We start from the raw sequence: 8,664 nt of genomic DNA on the forward strand, positions 1-8,664 counted from the left end.
AGACGGTAGAAGGAGTACTTATTTGGAACAACACAAGTCGTCTATAAAACCTCTCTTAGATATATTAAATCAAAGGGGTGTTTGAAGTTCTGGTATGGGGAGTCAGGACCTGGGTGAGAGTATCAGAATCAGTATCCAAAGTATTTATTCATTCATTCAATCGTATTTATTGAGTGCTTACTGTGTGCAGAGCACTGTACTAAGCACTTGGGAGCACTGTACTGTGTGCACAATACTAAGCGGGGTGCCTACTGTGAACGGAGCAGTGATAGCAGTTGTAGTCATAGTAGTAATACCAGTATTGCTATTTATTGAGGACGCACTGAGTGCAACTCTTTAGGAAGTCCAACAGAGGCACGAGATCCGTTCCCTGCACTCAGGAGGCTTACACTCTTAATGGGAGGGACAGCCATAAAAATATTTACCAACAGTGGAATCAGAATAAATAGCTGACGGTACAACCGGTTAAACACAGATATGCAAGGGCTGATGATGGATATCAATAAATATGTAAGTGCTAGAGGTGGTTGTTGGGCTGATATGATGATGATGGCATTTGTTTAGCGCTTACTATGTGCAAAGCACTGTTCTAAGTGCTGTGAGGGGGATGTGTACAGAGTGCTGTACTAGGTGCCAGCTAAAGGCTTGAGGAACTGGCTTAGTGGGTAGAGCACGGGTCTGGGAGTCAGAAGAACCTGGGTTCTAATCCCAGTTTCACCACTGGTCTGCTGTGTGACCTTGGGCAAGTCACTTCACTTCTCTGGGCCTCAGTTACCTCACTTGTAAAATGGGGATTAACAATGTGGGACATTCATTCATTCAATCATATTTATTGAGCGGTTCCTGTGTGCAGAGCATTGTACTAAGTGCTTGGGAAAATACACTGTAACAATAACAGACACATTCCCTGCCCACAACAAGCTCACAGTCTAGAGGGGACAGGTACTGTGTCCAACCGAATTTGCTTGTATCTAACCCAGCGCTTAGTACAGTGCCTGGCACATAGTAAGCTCTTAACAAATACCAAAATTATTATTATTATTAGTCAATCGTATTTATTGAGTGCTTACTGTGTACAGAGCACTGTACTAAGCACTTGGGAGAGTACAATATGACTGTAACCGACACATTCCTTGCCCACAATTTTACTATTAATATTATTATTATAAGAAGAAGAAAAGGGCTTCATCCCTGCTCTCTAGGAGCTTACAATCAAATGATGGATTCATGTGACTAAAGCTCTAATTCCAAGTTGTGACCTCCGAAGGGTATAATAATAATAATAATAGTATTTGTTAAGCGCTTATTATGTGCCAAGCACTGTTCTAAGGGTTGGGGTAGATACAAGGTAATCAGGTTGTCCCATGTGGGGATCACAGTCTTAATCCCCATTTTACAGATGTGGTAACTGAAGCACAGAGAAGTTAAGTGACTATTTTCGGAAGCACAGAGAACTCAACCTGCTGGACAAAACTGGCACTCAGAGTCCAGGGGCAGGACTTTTTGGAGCAGCATGTGAGCTGAGCCAAGAACAGGAAGGATACTGATTTTATTCCCCTAGGAATTCGCTTTGGTAAGAATTCCAAATATGAAGCCGTCCCCTCCCCTGCAGAGGAGTTAATCCCCAGCTCGTTTCCTTGTTTGTGAGCTCTGGAGTCAGGGTCGGGGGTTCAAGAAGGATTTAACTAGAGGTGAGGGTGCATTCCCTGCCCCATGCTCCCCCAGACCTAGAACACTCCCTTGAGTCCCCTCAGTACTCCCGTGCCTTAATCTCTCTCTTGTTTTTTTCATTTTCTGTCCACCGGACTTGTTATTTTTCTCGATTCCCATGGCCTTTCAACTCTAGTGTCCTCATCAGTTTGCGTACGCTTTTGCCTTGCCTATTAGATGACAGACTCCTTGAAGGCAGAAACCGACCTGTGTATGCTCCCCCAGCACCCAGTTTGCTGCTCTGCCCATGGGAGGCTCAGTCATTACTGATACTGCGGTGAGTCACTGCCCATAGAGCTTCTCCGTGAGACTGCCGGGTACTGCGGCTGCTTCTGGCCACCACATTCCAATCAGGACTTGGAGCAGGTCTGGGCATTTGGGACTTGGTGGGGTCTTTGAGAGGTTATCTGGTCCAGCCACTGCCTCTAGACAAGTGACGGCCTAAACTTTCTTGGACAGTGTCTGTTCTGATAATAATAATTATTATTATGGTATTTGTTAAGCACTTACTATGTGCCAGGCACTGTACTAAGTGCTGGGGTGGATACAAGCATATCAGTTTGGACACAGTCCCTATCCCAGGTGGGGCTCACAGTCTCAAACCCTATTTTTACAGATGAGGTAACTGAGGCCCAGAGAAGTTAAGTGACTTGCCCAAGGTCACTCAGCAGACAAGTGGCAGAGCTGGGATTAGAACTCTTATTAATGTTTCCTGTTGGGGCCAGGGACACCAGGGAGAGTCTCAAGACATTTGGGGAAAGGAGGGCAAATTTGATTGCTGGGTAATTGGACTGGGAATTGACAAGATGCAAATGACATGTAAATAAGCATCCCATTTGGATGTTGGTTCATTCAGATCTTGTGGGCAGGGAACATGTCTTCCAACCCTATTGGATTGTACTCTCCCAAGTGCTTAGTACAGTGCTCTGCACACAGTAAGCATTCAGTAAATACTGTTGATAATGATGATGCTTATGAGAAGTAGCATAACATAGTGGATAGAGCACGGGCCTGGGAGTCAGAAGGTCAGGGGTTCTAAACCCAGCCCCACCACTTGTCTTCTGTGTGACCTTGGGCAAGTCCCTTCAGTCCTTTCTTGCCTTAACTCTGCCCTCTCCTCTGCCCAGCAAAACTATTTCTCTTCCCTTATTGACACCCGTGCCCATTACCCTCGTCAGCTGTTCCAAGCGTTTAACTCCCTCCTCAGTCTCCCTGTCCATCCCCCTTCCCCATCCTTCACCCCCAACGATCTGGCCACCTACTTCATTGGGAAAATTAACCCAAAATCACTCCTCCCCTTCCTCCATCCCCTCTCCTCTTGGCTCCCTTTTCAACTTTCCCATCCTTCCCAGCAGTATCTTCAGAGGAGATCTCCCTCCTGTCAAGTGCCACCCTCTCCACATACACTTCAGACTCCATTCCCTCACACCTTATAAAAACTCTCGCCCCTTCCCTCCTCCCCTCCTTAACTTCCATCTTTAACTTCTCACTCTCCAATGGCTTCTTCCCCTCTGCCTTCAACCATGCCCACATCTCCCCCATCTTAAAAAACCCTCTCGACCCCACAGCCCCCTCCAGTTATCACCCCATCTCCCTCCTAACCTTCCTTTCCAAACTCCTGGAGTGAGTCGTCTACACTCGCTGCCTCGAATTCCTCTCCTCCAACTCTCTCCTGGACCCCGTCCGATCTGGCTTCTGCCCTCTCCACTCCACTGAAACTGCCCTCTCAAAGGTCACCAATGACCTCCTTCTTGCCAAATTCAATGGCTCCTACTCCATCCTAATCCTCCTCGACCTCTCAGCTGCCTTTGACACTGTGGACCATCCCCTTCTCAACATATCCCACCTTGGCTTCACTGACTCCGTCCTCTCCGGGCTCTCCTCTTATCTCTCTGGCCATTCATTCTCAGTCTCCTTCACGAGCTCCTCCTCCCCCTCCCATCCACTAACTGTAGGGGTTCCTCAAGGGTCAGTTCTTTGTCCCCTTCTATTCTCCATCTACACACACTCCCTTGGTGAACTCATCCACTCCCAGGGTTTCAACTATTATCTCTATGTGGATGACACCCAAATCTATATCTCCTCCCCTGTTCTCTCTCCCTCCCTCCAGGCTTGCAACTCCTCCTGACTTCAGGACATCTCTGCTTGGATGTCCTCCTGCCACCTCAAACTCAACATGTCCAAGACAGAGCTCTTTATCTTCCCTCCCAAACCCTGTCCTCTCCCTGACTTTCCCATCACTGTGGACCATCCTTCCTGTCTCACAAGCCCAAAACCTTGGTGTCATCCTTGACTCTGCTCTCTCATTCACCCAACATATTCATTCATTCAATTCAATTGTATTTATTGAGCACTTACTGTGTGCAGAGCACTGTACTAAGTGCTTGGGAAGTACAAGTTGGCAACATATAGAGATGGTCCCTACCCAACAGTGGGCTCACAGTCTAATCTGTCACCAAAGCCTGCCGGTCTCACCTTCACAACATCGCCAAGATCTGCCTTTTCCTCTCCATCCAAACCGCTACCAGGTTAGTACACTCATCTGGACTGGATTACTGCATCAGTCTCCTTTCTGACCTCCCAACCTCCTGTCTCTCCCCACTTCAGTCCATACTTCACTTTGCTGCCCGGAATATCTTTCTACAGAAACGTTCTGGGCATGTCACCCCTCTCTTCAAAAATCTCCAGTGGTTGCCTATCAACCTCCATATCAAGCAGAAACTCCTCATTATTGGCTTCAAAACTCTCTATCACCTTGCCCCCTCTTACCTCACCTCCCTTCTCTCCTACATCACAGCCCGCGCACCCCGCTCCTCTGGTGCTAACCTTCTCACTGTGCCTCTTTCTCACCTGTCCTGCCGTAGACCACTGGCCCACCTCCTACCTCTGTCCTGGAACGCCTTCCCTCCTCAAATCCTCCAATCACACTTCCCCACTTCAAGGCCCTGCTGAAGGCTCACTTCCTTCAAGAGGCCTTCCCAGACCAAGCCCCCATTTTCCTCAGCTCCCCCTCCCCTCCGCATCACCCCAAATCTCTCCCTTTGCTCTATCCCCCCTCCCCACCCCACAACATTTGTGTATATATGTCTTGTCTTATGCTGCTGAGTCGTCTCCGACCCATAGCAACACCATGGATGCATCTCTCCCAGAATGCCGCACCTCCACCTACAATGGTTCTGTTAGTGTATCCATAGAGTTTTCATAGTAAAAATACGGAAGTGGTTTACCACTGCCTCCTTCCATGCAATAAACTTGAGCCTACGCCCTTGACTCTCTCCCATGCTGCTGCTGCCCAGCAGAGGGAAGTTTTGACTTGTATCAGATTGCCTTCCACTCCCTAGCCACAGGCCAAGCTAGGAATGGAATGGGTATGCCTCTGCTTGACTCTCCCTCCCATAGTCAAGACTGGTAGAGTACTGGAAACTCTCCAGGTGTGACCCTGAGAGGGGCGTGTATATATGTACATATCTATAGTTCTATTTATTTATATTAATGCCTGTTCATTTGTTTTGATGTGTAAATATCTATAATTCTATTTATTTATATTGATGCCTGTTTACTTGTTTTGATGTCTGTCTCCCCACTTCTAGACTGTATGCCCAGTGTGGGCAGGGATTGTCTCTCTTTATTGCTGAATTGTACTTTCCAAGTGCTTAGTACAGTGCTCTGCACACAGTAAGCGCTCAATAAATATGATTGAATGAATGGAATGAATTCTCTGGGCTTCAGTTACCTCATCTGTAAAATGGGGATTGAGACTGTGAGACCCACGTGGGAAAGGGACTGTGTCCAACCCAATTTGCTTGTATCCACCCTAGCCCTTAGTACAGTGCCTGGCACAAAGTACGTGTTTAACAAATACCATTATTAGTATTATTATTTTAGAATGGGCCTTGTTGCCCCCTTCCAGGCCTAACATGTAAATGATAAGCTAATTTAATCAATCTATTATTGCCATTTATTGAGCACTTTCTGTGTGTAGAGCACTGGACTAAGCCCTTGAGAGAGTACAAAACAATAGCATAGGTAGACATGGTCCTTGCCCACAAGGAACTGAATGCATCCAATTTATTAGAGAACAGACAAGGTCCCTGTTCTCATTAAGTTCCCAGTCTATGTGGAAAGAAGCAGCATGACCTAGTGGAAAGAACCCGGGCCTGGGAGCCAGAGGACCTGGGTTCTCATCCCAGCTCTGCCATGTGTCTGCTGTGTGACCTTGGGTTAAGTCACTTCACTTTTCTGTGCCTCTGTTTTCTCAACTGCAAAATGGGGATTCACTACCGGTTCTCCCTCCTCCTTAGACCGAGAGCCCTATGTGGGACAGGGATGGTGTCTGACTTATCTTGTACTCATCTCAGCACTTAACACAGTGCTTGACATGTAGTAAGCACCCAATGACTTCTACAATTACAATGATGATGAATCCCAGGAGGCTTCCTGGAGGTGGAGGAGACCCTACACCGTGCTGGAAAAGATTTTGGAAAAAGGGAGAGCAGGCATCATCACCCTGATCAACAAGTCTTCACTGAGTGTCCTTGGGGAACAGAGTGTGGCCTTAAGGTGTTTTCCTGAGGAGTGGCAGCAGGAGGAGAGGTTAAATTTGCAGTGTAAACAGAGGAAGAAACAAACAGAGATAAACAGAAAAATCCGGCAAGGGCTCTCCAGCCTTGGGGTAGCTATGGTGAAGAGGCAATTTCAGTCTTCTGCAGATGTCAGGCCAGGAGCAGAACAAGCTAAGTTTTGGTCATTTTTCTCCCTGCCCTCTATGGGGTGGGGGAGGGGGCATGGTAAGGAAGCAAGCACCCCAACTTGTGGCTCCTGAACAGCTAGACCCTCTGCCTCCAGGAAGCCCTTCCAGACTAACTGGAAGGGAGTGATATTTCACCCATTTCTCCCTCTGGCTAAACATGCACCTGACCCTCTGCTTCTCGACCCTAATGGATCTCTTTTTACAGTGTAAGCTTCTCTCTAGATTGTAAGCTTCTTGTGGACAGGGAATGTCTTCCAACTCCATTATATCGTACTCTCTCATGCACTTAGTACAGTGCTCTGCACACAGTAAGCTCTCCAGAAATACCTGTGATTGATTGTAAGCTCACTGTGGGCAGGGAACGTGTCTACCAGCTCTGTTGTATTGTACTCTCCCAAGTGCTTAGTAAAGTGCTTTGCACATAATAAGCTCTCAATAAATACCATAGATGATGATTGATTTTTCATCTATTGATTTATCTCATCAATCTCACCGACCTCTTGCCCACACCCTCCCTCTTCTTATTCGAAAGATTATCAGAGTACCCACCTTCAAAGCCTTATTGAAGGCACATCTCCGTCAAGAGGCTTTCCTGACTAGGCCCTCATTTCCTCTTTTCCCACTCCCTTCTGCATCACCCTTGCACTTGGATTTGCACCCTTTATTCACCCCTCCTTCAGCCCCACATCCCTTATGCACATATCCATAATTCATTTATTTATATTAATGTATGCCTCCCGCTCTAGACTGTGAGCTCATTGTGGTTAGAGAATGCACCTACCAACTCTGTTATAGTGTACTCTCCCAAGCGTTTAGTACAGTGCTCTGCATGCAGTAAGTGCTCAATAAATATGATTGATTTATTCATTCATTCATTCATTCAATCATATTTATTTGTTGATTGGAGACTCAAGAATCCATCCTCCTTCTCCAGTGGGTCCCATCAGCATCAGCCTTGTGTTGGCAAGGCGAGATGACAGATCACAAGGAAGTGCTTAGTACAGTGCTCTGCACACAGTAAGTGCTCAATAAATACGATTGAATGAATGAATGGAACGCAGTCCACCCACAGCAGTGTTCACAGTAACACCATGTCACTGGGTGGGACACACGAGGAGAAGGTGTGACAGGCGGGTACCCAAGCAGCTGCTGCTTTGTCAGCTGAAAGGGGCTGTGGGCAAGCGGAGAGGACAGAAGAAACATTGAAGAGATCTAGGCAAGCACAATCACTCTCAAATAATCTAGTACAGTGAGGAGCTGCTGGGAGACAATGGCAGCAGACAGACCAGTCTGTCTGGTGGGCAGCGATCAGGCATCGGCTGGCTTTTCTACAGCCAGAGAACATGATGCCAAGAGAGGGGATTTTGCCAGGTGCCAAGTGGCTCCTTGCTTGCCCCGACTAAGTACGAAACCACTCAGTGATGGAGAGGATTCAGACCAGCCATTGTGGAGAATATCCCTCTGGGATTTTCCCAGCATCTCAATGGGTCAGTCCACCATGCGAGCATCAGCACAGCAAAGTACCATCTTTATTTGCATAGAGGGTAGAAGGGTCTGTGAGTCATCACTCAATCAATCAATAGTATGGATTGAGCGCTTACTATGTTCAGACCACTGTCATAAGAACTGGGGCGATTATAATAGAGTTACTAGACATGATACCTGCCATCAAGGAGCTTACATATTCAATCCATCACTAAATCCTGTTGGTTCAACCTTCACAATGTTACTAAAATCTGCCCTTTCCTCTCTATCCACACTGCTACCATGTTATTCCAAGTACTCATCCTATCCCTCATAGATTACTGTATCAGCCTCCTTGCTGACCTCCTTGCTTCCTGTATCTCCTCACTCCAGTCCATACTTCACACTGCTGCCTGGATCATTTTTCTACAAAAATGTTCAGTTTCCCCTTCATAACCAACAGACAATCACTCTCTCCACCTTCAAAGCCTTACTGCAGGTACATCTCCTCCAAGTGGCCTTCCCTAACTAAGCCCTCTTTTCCTTTTCTTTCACTCTTTTCTGCATTGCCTTGATTTGCTCCCTTTACTCATCCCACTTCCCAGTGCCACAGCTCTTACGTACATATCTGTAATTTTATTTATTTATATTAGTGTCTGTTTCCCCCTCTAGACTGTAAGCTCATTGTGGGCAGGGAATGTGTTTATTACACTGTTATATTGTACTCTCCCAAGTGCTTA

At 46.8% G+C, this 8,664-nt stretch overlaps 1 non-coding gene across 1 annotated transcript; it reads right to left on the bottom strand.

The window, feature by feature from the left end:
* Positions 1-5,021: 5,021 nt before the first annotated feature.
* On the bottom strand, positions 5,022-5,159 carry LOC119920215. Its single transcript, XR_005447973.1, has one exon. It is a non-coding gene; the product is annotated as a small nucleolar RNA SNORA7 (small nucleolar RNA).
* Between the last annotated feature and the right edge of the window lie 3,505 nt (positions 5,160-8,664).

The sequence above is a fragment of the Tachyglossus aculeatus genome, chromosome X1 (genome assembly GCF_015852505.1).
Source record: "Tachyglossus aculeatus isolate mTacAcu1 chromosome X1, mTacAcu1.pri, whole genome shotgun sequence".
NCBI lineage: Eukaryota > Metazoa > Chordata > Mammalia > Monotremata > Tachyglossidae > Tachyglossus > Tachyglossus aculeatus.